The 20190-nt window shown below is 44.0% G+C and overlaps 1 protein-coding gene across 2 annotated transcripts in view; it reads left to right on the top strand.

Annotated features, from left to right (window-relative positions):
* The window catches only part of smoc1 (SPARC related modular calcium binding 1), a 195062-nt gene that overhangs the window by 174076 nt on the left and 796 nt on the right, over positions 1 to 20190 (top strand). The gene's annotated exons all lie outside the window — the stretch shown is intronic.

The following is a 20190-nucleotide window of genomic DNA, read 5'->3' on the forward strand; positions in this document are numbered from 1 at the left end:
AATGGAGTTTCTTTTATAATGTGTCGAAAAAAATGATTCACTTTCATCCGCTCTTTTGCTGGGATGATAAATGTCCACAATATTTTTCAATTCCTGATCAAAATTTTTTTTTAAAACAGTAAATGTGTTTTTGTGTACCACTTACCTCAACGTTTCTGCATTCCAAGATGCTAAGGCCAATGAAGTCCTTTTAAACTTTTTAACTAACTTTTTTATTTGAAGATTATTCATTATCCATTTATTCAAGTTTAAATCCTCAGCTGCCGTAAGGAATTCAAACTCTGGTTACTAGATTAATAGACTAGGTCCCTGAATGCCATGCCATTAACAACGATTCTGGATATGGGGAGAAAGTAGGATTGGGGTACTGATTCTGGATGATCAGCCATGATCATTTTGAATTTCGGTGCTGGCTCAAAGAGCCGAATGGCCTACTCCTGCACCTATTTTCTATGTTTCTATGATTCGGCCCCAGTACCCATGCAAAAGCCAGGTCTCTACTCTTCTGGGATGCAACTGTCGTTGTTGCTGTTTCCTCGAACATAGAAACATAGAAACATAGAAACATAGAAATTAGGTGCAGGAGTAGGCCATTCGGCCCTTCGAGCCTGCACCGCCATTCAATATGATCATGGCTGATCATCCAACTCAGTATCCCGTACCTGCCTTCTCTCCACATCCCCTTAGCCACAAGGGCCACATCTAACTCCCACTTAAATATAGCCAATGAACTGTGTGGCCTCAACTACCCTCTGTGGCAGAGAGTTCCAGAGATTCACCACTCTCTGTGTGAAAAAAGTTCTTCTCATCTCAGTTTTAAAGGATTTCCCCCATCCTTAAGCTGTGACCCCTTGTCCTGGACTTCCCTAACATCGGGAACAATCTTCCTGCATCTAGCCTGTCCACCCCTTAAGAATTTTGTAAGGGATTCCCTCTCAATCTCCTAAATTCTAGAGAGTATAAAAGTCTATCCAGTCTTTCTTCATAAGACAGTCCTGACATCCCAGGAATCAGTCTGGTGAACCTTCTCTGCACTCCCTCTATGGCAATAATGTCCTTCCTCAGATTTTGGAGTGTACGCAATACTCCAGGTGTGGTCTCACCAAGACCCTGTACAACTGCAGTCCTCCCTGCTCCTCTCAAATCCTTTTGCAATGAAAGTCGATCGCTTTTTTGTGCCTGCTGCACCTGCATGCCTACCTTCAATGACTGGTGTTGACACCCAGGTCTCGCTGCAGCTCGGCCACCCTTGATAAACTTTTTCCTCAAAATGGATAACCTCACATTTATCCACAGGTACTGCATCTGCCAAACATTTGTCACCCAGCCTATCCAAGGCAGTCTCCTAGCATCCTCCTCTCAAATGGAAGCTTAGTGTCATCTGCAAGGATATTGCCAATTCCCCCTTCAGTGAGCTGGGGTCCCCCCTGAGCCTTTACCCCACTAGTCCTGCCTGCCATGGCTTGCCAGCCAGTTATCCCATCAATACTGAATGTGGTTTGACTCCTGGGGGATGGGTGATTATTGATCCACAGGTGCAGCTGAATGTGGCTGCAGAGTTCAACCCTCAGAGCCAGGGTGCAGATTGCTCTGGAATCCATGGGCCTCAGTGACTTCCCTTCCCCCCTATGTTGCACTCCTTTCCTCTCAGTGTCGATGCTTGTGTTTCTTCATTAACATTGCAACCAGCTACTGCTTTTTCCTTGGTTCAAACACGGTATTCTTGGTCCCCGCTTCCCTCAGAAGTTACCAGTGAGCACTGGGGGAGGGTGAATTGATCCACTCCATTGGCTGGAGCTCAAACCCTGCCAGGGGTAGATTGCTCTGGAATCCAGCTCAGTGACCCCCCCCCCACATGAACGTGGCATGGACCACTGCTGGGGTTGCCACGGTGTCACTAGGATCCAGGCCAGAGCCTTTCAGTGGTCCACTGCTGGAGACTGGCAGCTTCCAAAGATGTGCAGGTTTGTAGGCTAATTGGCCTCTGTAAATTGTCCCCAGTGTGCAGGATAGAACTAGTTTATGGTTGATCGATGGTTGGCGTGGCCACGGTGGGCTGAAGGGCCTGTTTCCATGCTGCATTTAGTTTAGTTGAGTTACAGTGCGGAAACAGGCCCTTTAGCCCTCCGAGTCAACCAGCGATCCCTGCACACCAGCACTATCCTACAAACACTAAGGATAATGTACAATTTTACCAAGCCAATAAGCCTACAAACTTGTACATTTTTGGAGTGTGGGAGGAAACTGGAGCTCCCGGAGAAAACACCTGCAGGTTACGGGGAGAATGTACAAACTCCGTATAGATAGCACCCGTAGTCAGGATCGAACCCGGTCTTTGCAGCTGCGTCAGTAACTCAACCTCTGTGCCACCGTGCTGCCCTGTATCTTTAAACTAAACTAACCTCCTACTTCTGGTGTTGACGCTGCACCATACCAAGCTCTCTCTGCTGTTGGATGTGGTGGAAGGTCTTCACATCCCAGAGATTCCTCAGTCATAACAAGCTCAACAGCCAGTTAACAACATTATGCTTGACACTAGAGCAAACTGTGTGGGTTTGATCCCAATGCAGCCAAACAACAAGGGGAGAGCGCAGTTTCCATCACTTCCATCTGGAAATAATTCCTTGGGACCCAGGTGGTGCTGGTCCCCAGTCAACACGCAGCCCCGAACTCCAGAGCAGGGAATGGCAACACCCTGTCAGTCCCAACACCAGGCCTCAGAGATGGCCATTGCATGTTGCCATGGCGACTCACTCTTAACCATTTCCTGGCTGCAAGAGTGTCAGCAGACCGCAGAGCCCTCAACTATGCCCCCAGCACAGTCGTGCAGCGGTAGAATTACTGCCTTACAGCACCAAAGACATGGGTTCGATCCTGAATATGGGTGCTTTATGTATGGAGTTTGCACGTCCTCCCTGTGACCGCATAGGTTTTCTCAGGGTGCTCCGGTTTCCTCCCACATACCAAAGACGTGCTGGTTTGTAGGTTAATTGACTTCTGTGAATTGCCCCGAGTGTGTAGGATAGTGATGGTGTATGTCGTGATTGTGGGTCAGCATGTTGGTCACACATTCACACCAGTTCGATGTTATCTCACTCTCTCATGGGAGAGGGGAAAAGAGGGAATGACAAGGGTGAGACCCATCCTACATCGCACACTTGTTATGAAGCTGCAAGTACTTTCAATGAAAGTTTGGAAAATGTTTTGTGCTTAAGTATTACTGGTAACCAGTAGTTAGTTCTGTTTAACTGCTTCCATCTACGTACATGACCAGGACAAAGTGCAGAAATTGGCCAACAGCCAAGGCGATTGTACGAATTTCCAAAGAATAATTGGTGTAAACGAACAAACAGATAATTATTTATTGCAGAGGATCACAAGGCAATGCATTGGATGTGGTTTAAAAAAATAATAGGAATGGGGGTCACATAAATACCAAAGTGTTTGAGTATTATATCTCTTTAAACACTCACTTTAAGGAAATTATGGCAAGTATTGACATGGACTCAGTGGGCTGAAGGGCCTATTTCAGTGCTGTATCTCTAAAGTGTAAAGGTGAGTATTTTATCTGCAGAGGCAAGATAAATTATATTATGGAACAAAGAACTAGTAAAGGAATTAATAAATACTTCTGTATGAATTCACTACATTGCCCACTCTTATAGAAGTCAAAACTCCAAACCAATTCATTCCCAACAGGACAATCTGTTGCAGACTGCAGGTTTAATTCAACCTCCGGTCTTATTCCTGAGTGCATGGGAAAATTTTTTTTTGCAATATTATCAATTTTAAAGGTATAATTAAGGAATGGTAGGAAAGAACTGCAGAAGCTGATTTACACTGAAGATAGACAGAAAATGGTGGAGTAACTCAGTAGGACAGGTAGCATCTCTGGAGAGAATGGGTGACGTTTTGGGTCGAGACCCTTTTTCAGACTGAGGGTCAGGGGAGAGGGGAAACTAGAGATTTGGCTGAAGTGTGAAAACAACAGATCAAAGCAGACGATGGTCAAGGAAATGTAGAATGGTTCATTGTTGGCTGAGGGGACTCAGACAACGAGGCATGCAGACAGTAAAATTAATCAGGATGACAGTGAAACTTGTCGAAACTAGGGTTGGGGGAAGGATGGAGAGAGAGGGAAAGCAAGGGATACTTGGAATTAGAGAAATCAATTTGAAAAATCAATTGGAGAAATCAACATCTCATATTTCGCTTGGGCAGCTTAAAGCCCAGTGGTATGAATATTGATTTCTCTCACTTCAGGTAGCCCCGGCATTCCCCCCTCTCTCTCTCTCTCTATCCCTCTATATAGTTGCAGTAGCTTCTCGTTTTCACCCTACAAATAGCTAACAATGGCCTGTTTCCTTTATCATCGTTACTTTTTTTGGGTATCTTTCATTTATTGTTCTTTATCCCTCCACATCGCCATCTATATCTATCGTTTTCCTTATCCTCAACCAGTCTGAAGAAGGGTCTCGACCCTAAACGTCACTCATTCCTTCGCTCCAGAGACGATGCCTGTCCCGCTGAGTTACTCCACCATTTTGTGTCTATCTTCTAATTAAGCAATGGGACAATCACACTGAACCTCTTGATTTGTTCCTGCTGGTGTCTGGCAGGTGATGGAATCTGTAGAATGTTTGAATGTTCCTTTACTGCTAGTCTTTTTCTGTAACTTCTTGCCAATTAGTTCAAACCGAGGTGACAAATGAGGGGGAGGGAGTTTGAATTTAAAGCTCAGACAGTGATTAAAGAATTGGCAGCGCAAAGCAATTAATCCCACACAAGCAGTCAAGAGAACATCATGAAAATAAAAGGAACAGTGAAATAAAAATAGAAGTACTTGGGATCAGAATGTTTTAGGAAATCCTCTATTTCCCTTACACAGGACATCCAAGAATGTCAGTATTTTTAGGCAAGGTAAAAATCCCCATGTGAATAATAGCAATCATTTTCACTTTCATTATTGATGCTTTCATTATTGTATCAAATTGAAGCTTGCTGCTTCCCCATTAGTCTGAGTTTAAACTCTGATCCATAACTTGCTGTAGGTGTGAATGTAATGTTGGCTGCTGAAGGTTTCACTTGGCGTTGAGTGTATTGGAAGGTTCTGCATGACAGGCTGCTAAAGCATTTGTTTAAGGAGGAACTGCAGATGCTGGAAAATCGAAGGTAGACAAAAATGCTGGAGAAACTCAGCGGGTGAGGCAGCATCTATGGAGCGAAGGAAATAGGCGACGTTTCGGGTCGAAACCCTTCTTCAGACTGACGCATTTGTGTGTGACTGGGGCACAGCAGGGACCAAAATAAGCATGTCAACCAACAGTGTTTCACCTTTAATCAATTAGGCTGTAGGATTGTCAGGGGGTGGGGAAGGAAGCCAGAAGGAGGTAGTTGGGGCAAAGACTATTGTAATGTTTAAGAAACAATTAGACCGATTCATGGATAGGACAGGTTTAGTAGGATATGGGCCAAATGCAGGCAGGTGGGTATCATGTAGATGCAACATGTGGGTTGGTGTGGGCTAGTTGGGCCGAAGGGCCTGTTTCCACGCTCTATGACTATAACTCTAACATGGAAAATGTAAGAATACACAAGTGCTGGAGTAACTCAGCGGATCAGGCAGCATCTCTGGAGAATACGGATAGATGAGATTTCGGGTCAGGACTCTTCTTCAGATTGTACTCGCTGGAATTTAGAAGATTGAGGGTAGTTGAGGCCAGTTCATTAGCTATATTTAAGAGGGAGTTAGATGTGGCCCTTGTGGCTAAGGGGATCAGGGGGTATGGAGAGAAGGCAGGTACGGGATACTGAGTTGGATGATCAGCCATGATCATATTGAATGGCGGTGCAGGCTCGAACGGCCGAATGGCCTACTCCTGCACCTAATTTCTATGTTTCTATGTATGTCAGTTAGGGCTCAGGGGAGAGGGAGGTAGGAGAGGCGGGTTATGGCGGAGAAAAGGGTGGGGATGGGTGTATTGTAGTGGTTACCTAAAGTTGGAGAATTCAATGTTCATGCCATTAGGCTGTAAGCTACCCCAGTGGAATCTGAGGAACTGTTCCTCCAGTTTGAGTGTGCCTCACTGGCAATGAAGGAGGCCATGGACACAAAGGTCAGTATAGGAATGGGAAGGGGGATTAAAATGTTAGCAACTGGGAGGTCCCACAGGCCTTGGCAGACTGAGGGCAAGTGTTCAGCTAAAGTTTATAGAACATTGGTAAGTTACATTTTCAGACACCACATTATCAGAGGGAATGTAGTTGTGCTGGAGAGAGCATATTCACCAGGATGTTGTCTGGAGAGGAATGTAATGGTCATAAGGAGGTACTGGATAAGACCTTTAGACTTCAGAGAAACAACTTGGAAACCAGATTTGGCTCACCGTGTCCGCACCGACCAGCAATCACCCTGTACACTCAAGTCAAGTCAAGTCACATTTATTTATATAGCACATTTAAAAAACAACTCTCGTTGGCCAAAGTGCTTTACATTTGTTATAAGAATAGTATAAACAATCAAATTACATACATATATACATATATACATATAGCCCTCGCTCAGTGGACGTCAGGAAAGGCTTGGGAGTATAGATATGTTTTTAGTCTTGACTTAAAGGAGTCGATGGAGGGGGCAGTTCTGATGGGAAGGGGGATGCTGTTCCACAGTCTAGGAGCTGCAACCGCAAAGGCGCGGTCGCCCCTAAGCTAGCACTAACCTACACTAGCACTATCCTACACGCAAGGGACAATTTACAATTTACAGAAGCCAATTAACGTACAAGCTGGTACGTCTTCGGAGTATGGGACGAAACCGGATCACTCGGAGAAAACCCACGCGGCCACAGGGAGAACATACAAACTCCGTATAGACAGCACCTTTAGTCAGGATCGAACCTGGGTCTCTGGCGCTGTAAGGCAGCAACTCTACCGCTGCACCACCAGTTGGGATTGTTTTTGTTAGGGCAGAGGGTAAAAGAGGGGACAGGGTAGTTAACAGAAAATCTTTAGCACATGGTGGGGATATCAAAGTCAACAGGTGTAAGCTTGTGGTGGGAAGTTCAGAAGGGATCTGAGGATGAATGCTTTTCTGCAGGGGAATTGTTTTACAGATTGTAGTGGCTGCACTGCCTCATCAGATATTGGATGTTGGTATTCTCACAACAAAGGTAGAAGTTGTGCAGGCTAGGACTTTTTTCCTTGGAGTGCAGGAGGATAAGAGATGATGTTATAAAGGTGCATAAGATCATAGATAGGGTAAATGCACAGATTCTTTTATCCATAGTAGGGGAATCAAGAACCCGAGGGCATAGATTTCAGGTGAAGGGGAAAAGATTTAATAGGAACCTGTAGGGCAACATTTTTACACAAAGGGTGGTAGGTATATGGAACGAGATGCCAGAAGAGGTAGTTGAAGCGGGTACTATCACAATGTCTTAAAAACATGTGGGAAGGTACATGGATATGATAGGTTTAGAGGGATATGGGCCAAATGCAGGCAGGTGGGACTAGTGCAGATAGTCATAGAGAGTGGAGACTGGCCCATCAGCCCAACTTGCCCACACTGACCAACATGCCCAATCTGCAGATGGAGCATGTTATGCCGAAGGGTCTGTTTCCATGCTGTATGATTAACATCTGAGAGACATCTAGGTAAAGACTAAGCATTGCCAAGGCATAGACGGCAGCAGACCTAACACAGGTAGATGGGATCAGTACAGATAGGTACAATGAGTGGTGTGGACATGGTGGACAGGTCTGTTTTAGTGTTGTGCAACTCTACCAAACTCTGTGGCAAATTTAATTTGCATCAATCATCTTTTTTCCAGCACTTGCAGTGTTGAGACAGGCAGGAAAGTTATCAGTGTAGCAGTTCAATCACTCAGCAACTAGTGGACGCCCACACTTTGTCATGCACCTGCATCCTTGCCTAGAGCTGTTGTATTGCTTTCACATAAATAACCAAGCACCATTAGTTTTATCATTACTTAGACAGCATGTTCTGACCCTGCAGGGCCATTGGCTGACAGGTCACGTAATCTAAGCCATGTGCGCTGTGCAGTGCTTGTCATGAAGTATCGTTAGCTCAGACTGGGCCATTTTTCTCTTTCGAAATGACTCCTACCTTCAGCCATTTGGGGGAAATGTTGAGGATTTGAATGCAGACACAAAACGCTGGAGTAACTCAGCGGGACAGGATTTGATGTGTGTTTTTATCAGTTTGAGGAATTTTTACTGATTGCATTTTTTGAGAATTGCATTTTGCAATTTGCAATGTAATTTGCAAACCATTCAACTGTTGTCCAAAGTATTCAAGAAATTTACAGTCGGCTGGTATTTGATTACCACCCAAAATGTTAAAATGATAATGGACATAAATGTTTCAATATGTGTGGCAGTGTCCTGTTAATGATTTTATCGTTAGGATGGAAAATGTTCAGGGTAACTTGAACTTACTGAGACCAGTCGTAGCAGTACTATAGGCAACTGTAAATGGGGCACTATGGTTTTCTGTAATATTTTCTATCACGCATCAGAAGAGTTCAGAAGAATGAGGGAGGACCTCATTGAAACATACAGAATAGTGAAAGGCTTGGATCGAGTGGATGTGGAGAGGATGTTTCCACTAGTGGGGGAGTCTAGGACTAGAGTCATAGCCTCAGAATTAAAGGACGTTCTTTTAGGAAGGAGATGAGGAGAAATTTATTTTGTCAGAGCTATGGAATCTGTGGAATTATTCGCCACAGATGGCTGTAGAGGCCTTCAGTGGATATTTTTAAGGCAGAGATAGGTAGATGTTTTGACTAGTACAGAGGTTATGGGGAGAAGGCAGGAGAATGGGGTTAGGAGGGAGAGATAGATCAGCCATGAATATGTGTGTTATGATTGTGTTTATAATTTGTTTGGTTGTTTTGTTGTTTGTCTTTTGCACAAAAGTCCGCGAGCATTGCCACTTTCATTTCACTGCACATCTCGTATGTGTATGTGACAAATAAACTAAACTTGACTTGATTGAATGGCAGAGTAGACTTGATGGGCCCAATAGTCTATTTCTACTCCTATCCCTTATGGCATGACACAGCTCAAGATATTGGGAGCGCTGAAGATGGAGAGCAATTTAGGTGCTCCATGGCACGAATCACTAAAGGTTAACTGACATTAGTGAGTAGTTAATAAAGCAGATTGTTGGCCTTTAAAGTGAAGATGTTGAAGGTTATGAATAGGGAGTTTTGTTACGGTTGTGCCGGGCATTGCTGAGGCCACAACAGCCTGGCAGTGAGAACATCTCAACATCTACTCTAATGGGAGAGTCATGAACAAAGGGATATAGCTAGGCAGAAATGAATCTGAATTTCCCTGCCCTTGAGGGTGGTGGATGTCAAATCTTTAGATATATTGAGGTGAAGATAAAGAAACGTTTGAAAGATTGTGGCATTGAAGACTATGGGAAGTTAGCACAGAAGGGTAGAGGCTGGTATGGATCAGCCATGATCATATTGAATGATGGGGCAGGCTGGAACGGCTGAGTGACCTACTCCTGCTATTTTCTCCTGTCCTTGCGTGTACATCTGTTATGGTTTAAAAATGTTATATTGTATTCAGACACCAGGTGACTATTTATTTCCTGCTGCATTCTTTTAGCAAGTTGTAAGGCCCAGGCTAATGTGTAAAATTAAAAGCCGTTCATCAGAAAGTCTCCATCACCCAATTCCAGGAGGAATCCTTGACTTATCCAACCATCTTTGCTGATGAGCACATGAGCGAGATCACATTTAGTGCATCTGCCTGGTCGAAAAGAATGTGGAGGAATTTGGTCTTGTGTTGATTTTTATTCTGGCGTGGAGACCTTGGCCATTATATTAAAACATGTTAATAACTCCTTACTTTTTAATGAGGCAGATAGGGACACAGTAGATTGCTATCCAGTAGCCTTAAAGAGTGATCCAGAGATGTGAGTTTGTCCCCCACAGTGGAACTAGGGAAATTAAGTGAAAGTAATTGAATTAAATTTGGAATCAAATAAAGCTGACATGAAAGCCTGTGCAACTACGAAACCATTGTATCGAAATCATGTTACAAAATCTGCCACCCTTAGTTTGTCTGAATGTGATTCCTAACTGCCTCTTCAAGTCGGGACTGTTTGGAAAGAACCAGCATTGCCAGTCATGTCTGCATCCTGAGAATTAATCAATGAACAAGCGGTATGGTAGTAACTTTGCAGTAAAGCCTAATGTGCCAAAGGCCTCCCTGAGCACTGTAGCCAGACTTATCCGAAGTGAGCGCACTTTCTATCAAAACATCCGTAAATGATAGAAAGTTGAGGCAGGAAGGATAAACTGAATGTGGAAATGCGAGGAGAGCACATGCACAGGCCCAGGCCCAGGCCCAGGCCCAGGCCCAGGCCCAGGCCCAGACGTGGCAGACAAATTGTTCCAGGACCCATGCTGCTAATTAATCACTTTTAGTTCCAAACTTAATTAAACTCACTCACCAATTCACTTCTGGAGGGCGGGCCCAGTAGTTTTATGCTGCTATTGCAAGCATTAAAGAAAGAGAATGTAACAGAAATTAATCCTGTTAACAGGATGAGGAGGTGATGACAGATTTAATCAGCCTTGCACAAATTAGCCAGCCTCGTCTCTGTTATCGGAGTGGAAAATAGCATTGTTCAGGACTTTCTCTGAACCTATCACTTTACCTAAGATCAAAGTTGATTAAAATTGTTATTTACAAATAATGTTAAGGCTTGAAAAAGCATCATTGTGTTTTACTGCGTTCTATCAATTCAGTTCATTCGTTTTAGCAGAGGATTAGTCTGAGCAGAGAAACCTCATGCAGGTTGTGTAGGAAGGAACTGCAGATGGTGGTATATACCGAAGATAGATACAAAATGCTGGAATAACTCAGCGGGTCAGGCAGCAACTCTGGATGAAAAGAATAGGTGATCTTCTGCGTTGGAACCTTCCGTCAGAGTCTTCAGCAGGGTTCCAACCTGAAACGTCACCTATTCTATTTCTCCAGAGATGCTGCCTGACCCATAGAGTTGCTCCAGCATTTTGTGTCTAGGCTCATGCATAGTACAGGTCTATGGATTTACATTATACCGCATGATATTTACAGAGAAGCCCAAAGCTGTTGCAATGTTGACTCCACGATGAGGCTGAAATAGCATTTCCACAACACTTAAATAGACAATAAAAGCTGGAATAACTCTGCGGGTCAGGCAGCATCTCTCAAGAAAATGGATAGATGACATTTTGGGTCGGGACCCTTCTTCTGAATTCAGGGACCATCTATTTCCAATATCAGTTAATTCCAGTCTGCCTCATTCAAAGTGCTGTTGAAGCCCATCATCAATGTTTCAATGGATCTAAGTAAGCATAACTATTAATTAATGATAATGAAAGGCATAGATAGAGTGGATGTGGAAAGGATGTTTCCACCGGTGGGAGATCTAGGATCAGAGATCATAGCCTGAGAATTAAAGGGCGCTCTTTTCGGAAGGAGGTGAGGAGGGACTTCTTTTGTCACAGGGTAGTGGAACTCATTGCTACAGAGGGCTGTGGAGGTCAATTCAGTGGATATTTTTAAGGCAGTGATAGACAAGTTCTTGATTAGAACAGGTGTCGAGGGTTACGGGGAGAAGGCAGAAAAATGGGATTAGGAGGCAGATATCAGCCATGATTGAATGGTGGAGTGGACTCAATGGGCCGAATGGCCTAATTCTACTCCTATAACTTGTGACTTGCATTTTATCCGTCAATCGGAGTCATTCAAAAGTACCTGTATGGCTTGACCTGCTCCATCTTGTCCACTCATCCCTTCTGATGGTCTATTCTTGGACTGTCCTACACTCTTCACTGATGTTCTTCAGGGAACTGGATCTCTCATCCTTATTTTGAGAATAATTAGGGCCATGCCCGGATGAAGAAAGCAGTTTAGTTGTGGATGATGTAGGTGTTGTAGAAATGGTAATACTTCGGGTAGAAATCCATCTTTAATACTTCGGGTAGAAATCCATCTTTAATCATAGATTAGCATGAGACTAGTGTAGATGGGACATGTTATTTCCAATACACGTGATTATTTCCATTCAACTTGTCATGTTCAGTTTCTATAAAATGAAGGAAACATGAATGTGTGGAAGGAATACAAATGCAACCGATACATTTGCAGGTGAACAAGAAAAGATTAATTCCCAACCACATTTTGTAGTGAAAGTCTGCAAATGAAAAATAATAGAATAAATGTTAGAAGAATTCATAGTCATAGAGTCATACAACACGGAAACAGGCCCTTCAGCCTAACTTGCCCACACTGACCACCATGTCCCATCTACACTAGTTCCATCTCCCTCCATTTGGCCCATTTCCCTCTAAACCTGTCATATCCGTGTGCTTATATAAATGTTTCTTAAATGTTGCGATAGTACCCGCCTCAACTACTTCCTCCAGCAGCTCGTTTCATACACCCACCACCCTTTGTTTAAAAATGTTACACTGCAGATTCCTATTAAATCTTTCCCCCCTCACCTTAAACCTATGTCCTCTGTTTCTCGATTCCCCTAATCTGGGCAAAATACTCAGTGCGTTTACCAGATCTATTCCACTCATGATTTTGTACACTTCTATAAGATCACCCCTCATCCTCCAGCACTCCAGGGAGTAGAGTCCCACCCTGCTCAACCTCGCCCTTTGGCTCATGCCCTTTGGGAAATTAAAGCTAAACTTCCATGCCCAAATTGAGATCTCAATTGGCATCTGCATGGTCAATGAGGCAACTGCAGAGAATTGGACTCTGAAGTGGAGCTTCATTCTTCATCACCAGATCAAATTGGGCAGAAACAGGGGTGCAGTTAATGGTGAATGAAGCAGTGTCAACTCAATTCCTCTATTCAAGAAGGGAGCAAAAGACAAACTCATCAACTGCAGTTCAAATGGTCTATCAAACTGGGGTAAACTCTAAGGTTTTAAATGGAATTGCTGTTTTCTCAACTTAATGAAAGTATTTCCCCAGCTTGCAGTAAAGCAGTTTTTATTCCCGTGTTGTGTACCAATAAAGATTACTACAGGTGCACAACCTTTTATCCGAAAGCCTTGGGACCAGACACTTCTCGGATTTCGGAATTTTTCGGATTTTGGAATGGAAGATTTTTAGCGTAGATTTGGTAGGTAGCGCGGGCGGCTTGAAAAGTCTGGAGTGGCTGCTTGACCGGAGAATCATTGTAAATCATTGCTTAAATGTTAGTCAGTTAGTTTGGAGGATTTTATGTGGGGGGGGGGGGGGGGGTGAAGGGGGAAACTTTAATTCTTAGTCCCCTACCTGGTCGGAGAGACGGGGAGCGGGCAATGCCTTACCGGGACTGGATTTGGAGTGCTGCACAGCCAAGGGTAGAGTTGCCAGGGTCGGAGCTACAACCCGTGGCCATGCCCGCAGCCCTCTCCGCGATGTTGGGAGTCGGTACTGCACACACGACCCGGTAAGGCATTGCCCGCTCCCCGCCTCTCCTACCAGGTAGGGGACTAAGAATTAAAGTTTCCCCTTCACCCCCCCCCCCTCCTCCCCCCCCCCCCCCCCCCCCCCCCCCCCCCCGCCCCCCCCCCCCCCCCTTCACATAAAAGCCATCCAAACTAACTGACTAACATTTAAGCAATGATTTACAGATGTTTAAGTGTCTCCCCGGTCTCCGGGGAGGAAGGCAGCCGCTACAGTGGTACAGACCTGGATTGACCGTGGGTCGTTTCGGGTCACATTCGGCGCCAAACGCGAGCTTTGGTGTGCAGACGACATCCTGGAAAAAATGTCCAGTTTTCGGAGCTTTTCAGTTTCCGGAATTTCGAATAAAAGGTTGTGCACCTGTAATAGAAATGACATCTTTGTTTGCACTAAAGTGCAGTTTTGCACTGGATTGGTATGAATCCTGAAATTCATAAATGTTTTATAAATTCTCTACTTTACCCACAGTTTAGACACCATTTGAGCTTCAGTTTGAGAGTTTGTCTTTGGCTCCTTTTTTGGAGTTTAGTTTAGTTTATGGTCATGTGTACTGAGGAACAGTGAAAAGATTTTTGCTACATGCTCTCTAGTCTGCGGCAAGACTATACATGATTGCAATCAATCTGTCCACGGTGCAGAGATACAGGCTAATGGGTATAACGTTTAGTATAGGGTAAAGTCCAATAAAATCTGATTAAAGATCATTAGAAGCTCTCTAATGAGGTAGATGGGAGGCCAGGACCGCTCTCAACCAGGTGAGAGGACAGTTCAGTTGCCTGGTAACAGTTGGGAAGAAACTGTCCCTGAATCTGGAGGTGTGTGTTTCCTAACTTCTGTATCACTTGCCTGATGGGAGAGGGGAGAATAGGGAATGACCAGGGTGTGACTGGTCCTTGAATTTGCTGGTGGTCTTGCTGAGACATAATGAAGTGGAGCTTAAGAAGGGTATGGTTGATTTAAAATGTAAAGTTACCTTAATAGGCAAGGTTGACTTAATATGAGATCAAATTATCAAAAACTTTTAAAATGTGATATTCAACACAGATTTCTTAAAGGAATGTGTGATAAACATTGATTAGCTCATTGGATAGAAAACAGGGAAAAGTATATTATAACTGGCCTTCGAATGCTTGAGATCAACGCCAAATGTCAAAAATGAATGTATATTCTATTTTCATCCTGTGCTTATATACTCAATAAGCAAAGAACATTGACGAGAGAAAATCCAACTGGTCGAGGTAAAGCATTCTAGTAGTTCCTTTAAGTGTCAGAATTTCTATTACGTTGGAACAACATCAGAGTAAATCAGTTGTGTCCACTACAAATCAGCATAAAATAAGCAGTGATCGTACATCTCCAGACACTCAAGCATTAATCTGTCCACAAGGTCAAATGGTGAGATCCACCATAAGCCCACATTCTGAAAAGCAATGAAAAGACTTGGTAGTCCTTGGGGTTATGTGTCAATATTCCACCTTCAACTGTGCTCCTCCTCAGAGGGAATGGTATGGTCAGTTTTATCTGGGTTTGGCATCAACTTTATCCTCAAATGTCATCCCAAGTGGTCCCTCTTAATACAGGTGTCGGGGGTTATGGGGAGAAGGCAGGAGAATGGGGTTAGTAGGGAGAGATAGATCAGCCATGATTGAATGGCAGAGTAGACTTGATGGGCCGTATAGCCTAATATTACTCCTATCACTTATGATCTCTCATATGACATAAAGGGATAGAGAGAGATTCAGGGAGGAAGAAGCCAATTAAACTGCAAATCCAAACTCAGCCGGATTTGTGGAGTCTTGTAAATGAAGAGATATGGATAAATATGGCTTCATTTAAAAAGAAATGAAAAATTGTGGCTCTGAACATGAAACCTATGGAAAGTCAAAAATTCACAGAATGAACATATGTGAACTGTGGGGCAGCAGGGTGGTGCAGCGGTAGAGTTTGCAGCACCAGAGACCCGGGTTCGATCTGCTCTATGGGTGGTGTCTATACAGACTTTGTACGTTCTCCCCGTGACCGTGTGTGTTTTCTCTGAGATATTTGGTTTCCTCCCACACTCCAAAGACAAACAGGTATGTAGGTTAATTGGCTTGGTGTATGTGTAAATTGTCCCTAGTGTGTGTAGGACGGAGTTAATGAGCGGGGATCGCTGGTCGGTGCGGACCCGGTGAGCCAAAGGGCCTGTTTCTGTGCTGTATCTCTAAACTAAACTAAACTGAAGTACTGGGCATGCAGACCAGAGATTTATCCTGACCAGTAGCTGAAACAGGGCAATGTTGCACATATCATGTGCCCAGACAATTTCATGTTTTCTTTCATTCTGCATTCATAAGATGTAGCTAATCCCTATCAATAACATTATAGTTGGCCATCTCTAATTGCCTTCCCAAGGATACTACAGAGAGCAAAGGAGAGTCAACCATGCTGGTTAGTGTAGTCGCACTCTAGACCAGTGGTTCCCAATGTGGGGCGTACGCCCCACAGGGGGGCAATTTGATTTTTAAGGGGGGCAATTGAGCGCGACTGAGGAGGTCTAGGTCCAAATTTTCGATTTTGTTTTTTTCCGATTTTCCATCAGGTAAACATATGTAGTTTATGTTTCAGATGTTATTTTGAGTAAATAATTTTTTGGGGGTAAAAAAGGTCTTTATTTTGTAGTTATTACATAATCACCGCCCCATCGTGCACGTCGCACGAAGCGCGCGAGGTCTAGAACCTATTTATTGAATTGGATTTAGAAAGGATTCAAAGAGCACTAAGTACCCCTTCCTCCGTTTGTGCCACAAAGGAAAGCAAGGGGGGGCATCTGATATGGGGCATGGCCAAAAAACGGTTGAGTCTGCCCTAAGTAAGGCCTCCTGACCTTGCTGAGTTTTGCCCTGAAACAGAAGGGTCCCATATGACGGTGTCTGCCCATTCTCCTTCCATTGAGTTCCTTCAGCAGTCCGTTGATTTCCAAGGTCATCACATTCCCTTCCCTAAAAGAGAGGTGAACAGGATGGTGTTCATTTCTTTTGCAATAATCATTCATGCAACCTCTACATTCAAGAATAGAATTAATTTAAATTAAAATCCCCAGCTGCCAGATAAAGGGAACTGAAAAAGATGCAGCATTTATAATGGGTAGCCACCATATAGATGGTAATATAATTCTCTCTGGAATGTTTGTAGAACATAGAACAATACAGTACAGGAACAGGCCCTTTGGCCCACAATGTTTGTGCTAATGTTTCTGATCTCTTCTGCCTGTACATGATCCATATCCCTCTATTCTCTGCACTCCATGTGCTGACCAAAAAACCGTCTTAAACACCGCTATCATATCTGCCTCCACTAACACCCCTGGCAATGCATTCCAAGCCCCCACATCTCTCTGCATTAAAAAAACTTGGCCCCCACCTCGCCATTAAACATTCCCCCTCTGATTTTACAGCTATGCCCTCTACCCGGGACATTTCCACCCGGGAGAGAAGGTTCCGACTGTCTACCCTCTCATAATTTCACATATTTCTACCAAGTCTCCTCTCACCCTCCGACGTTCCGGAGAAAACAATCCAAGTCTATCCAACCTCTTCCTGTAGCTGAAACCCTCTAATCCGGGCAGCATTCTGGTAAACCTCCATTTGCACCCTTTCCACAGCCTCCACATCTTTCCTGCAATGGAGCGACCAGAACTGCATACAATACTCCAACTTGCAGTCTGTAAAAACTTTGCTTCTTTGAAAAGCTGGCATTGCATGGTAGTCAAACCTAGGCAGAGTCTCCAAATGCACGCTGACCGTGTAATTATCATTAAACCAGTGCACACATTGCTTCTGCAGCTGAGACAGAGTGTTCACCCACTCAACACAAGCCAGCTTCAGTGCAAGGAAATGCAGTTAGCAACCGCTGTATTTCTTTCAAAGCAAATAATTTGTACTTGCTTTGCAAATGAGAGCGAGAAATGTCCAAATTTTGTGCATCATGAAACACTGTGCTAATAATATTAAATTAGAACGGTTGGATGGCTGTTAATCTGCTTCCCAGCCATGGCAGAATCAGGTGTCTGGGAAAGAGAAACATGAAAGTAATTGCTTCTGACAAGATGTTTTATTCATCACATATTCATTTTATTATGCTCAGCTGACATTGTCTAAAAAGGAAAGTATGGCATAGATTAGAAAACTATTCCCTGCTACATTTCTACGGGGTACAATTTACTCATTACACAAAATTTCCCAGAAGTTCACCTTCTCTGAAACATCTGGATCCAATTTGATTTCTGTCAGAATATGCTCTTGCCAAATGCCAATTGTGCTACCAGTTTTTCAGCTACTAACAGGTCGAGTCCATTCATGTCCCACTGGGGACAGGCTGTTTCGCTGATAACATCAAAACATTGTTTCAAGTGAGAAAAAGCACACATTCTCCTCATAGGCTCATTCTAGGGGAATTTCCTGGAATGGGTCAGTAATTTGCCACTGCCGACAAATTGTTATTATTTAACTAGGACTGGACTCAATCTAGAGAAGTCTGCACTTCTTGTACACCCTTGTGGGCAGGCACAGTGGTGCAGCTGTAGAGTTGCTGCCTTACAGTGCCAGAGACCCATGTTCGATCCTGACTACGGGTGCTGTCTGTACGGAGTTTGTATGTTCTTCCTGTGACCGCGTGGGTTTTCTCTGGGTGCTCCAGTTTCATAAGATCATTGGATCATAAGAGACAGGAGCAGAATTAGGCCATTCAGTCCATCAAGTCTACGCTGCCATGCAATCATGGCTGATCTATCTCTCCCTACTAACCCCATTCTTCTGCTTTCTCCCCATAGCCTCTGACAGCAGTACTAATGAAGAATCTATTTGTCTCTGCTTTAAATATATCCACTGACTTTGCCTCCACAGCCTTCTGTGGCAAAGAACTCCACAGATTCACCACACTCTAAAGAAATTCCTCCTCATCTCCTTCCTAAAAGGAAGTCCTTTAATTCTGAGTGTGACCTCTGGTACTAGATTCTCCCGCTAGTGGAAATATCCTCTCCACATCCATTCTATCCAAACCTTTCACTATTCTGTATGTTTCAATGAGGCCCCCCCACATTCTTCTAAAATCCAGCGATTACAGGCCCCGTGCCATCAAAGCTCATCGTATGTTAGCCTACTCTTTCCTGGGATCATTCTTGTCCTAGTTTACTCCCATACGTACAGCTTTGTAGGCTAATTGGCATGTGTATATAGTTAATTTGTCCCTTGTGTATGATAGTGTGGGGTGATCGCAGGTCGGTGCGGACTTGGTGGGCCGAAGAGCCTGTTTCTGCACTGCATGTCTAAATACAGTGCGGAATATACAAAGTGCTGGAGTACCTGCAGACTGACGAATGGTCCCGATCTGAAACTTCACTTATCCATGTCATCCAGAGATGCGGCTTGATCTGTTGAGTTACTCTAGCACTTTGAGTTTTTTTAATTCAGAATCTCTGTTCATTTGTCTTTTCGTATTGTTTGGAAGAGGCTGCTGGAGTTAAGGTTGTGCTTGAACCCATACTCTGATGCTTCAGTCAACATAATGCTACGAGATCCAATGATGGGTACCAGATCTGTAACTTTGACTATTTGTCTTTCCACAGATGCTGCCTGACTTAAGCATGTTTCCAGCATTTGCCTGCTTTTTTTCAGATTTCCACCATCTGCAGTTTTGATTTTCTAATACTGGTCAAGATATTAAAATTGGACCTGGGCTTTTGAGTGTTTATAAAGTCAACCAAAATGTTCTTGTTTAACAAAGTTAATGCTCCACCCTCTCACACAGCCTCAATCTTTGTTGTTCCTACTGCTCCCCATTTGTCCCCACCCTTAGCCGCTTACCTCAATTAACGGTGTGGCGGCACAGTGGCGCAGTGGTAGAGTTGCTGCCTTACAGCGCAAAACACGTGGGTTCAATCCTGACTACGGGTGCTGTCTGTACGGAGTTTGTACATTCTCCCTGTGACCGCATATGGTTTCTCCGGGTGCTCTGGTTTCCTCCCACACTTCAAATATGTATAGCTTTGTAGGATAATTGGCTTCAGTAAAAGTTGTAAATTGTCCATAGATTAGTGCAACACCTTCAGATTAAAAATGAATCATCCGAGTAGTTTAAGGAAGTGCATGGCCATTATTTGGGATTGGGGAAAAGGGGTGGCATTGCCGTTTCACTCACTCACCCTTGCTTCCCAGAATTGCTGGCAAGGTGACCTGTTCCTGGGTTTGCAAAGGGGGGGGGGTTCTACCCTCCACCATCTTTGCTCTACCAAGATGCAGGACAGAACGCCACAGGAGATCCTTCTTCCCTGTGGCTGTCAAACTGTACAACTTCTCTCCCTTCTGTCGTGGTGTAGACTGAGACTGATTCCACTCCCCTCCCCCCCCTTTCAAGTTCACAGAATAGCATAGTCACAAAGTGCTGGAGTAACTCAGCAGGTCAGACAGCATCTCTGGAGAAAAAGGATTGGCGACGTTTCGTGTCAGAATCCATCTTCAGACTACCAGATGTCCGAACAAGGGTTCTGACCCGAAACATCACCCATCCGTTTTCTCCAGAGATGCTACCTGACCCGTTTGGTTACTCCAGCACTTTGTTTGTATCTACAGTATAAACCAGCAACTGCAGTTCCTTCCTACTCATGGAATGACATATTTGGAGCCAGGGGAACATCTGGTAACAGTGTTTTCTTTA

This window comes from Leucoraja erinacea, chromosome 9 (genome assembly GCF_028641065.1).
Source record: "Leucoraja erinacea ecotype New England chromosome 9, Leri_hhj_1, whole genome shotgun sequence".
NCBI lineage: Eukaryota > Metazoa > Chordata > Chondrichthyes > Rajiformes > Rajidae > Leucoraja > Leucoraja erinaceus.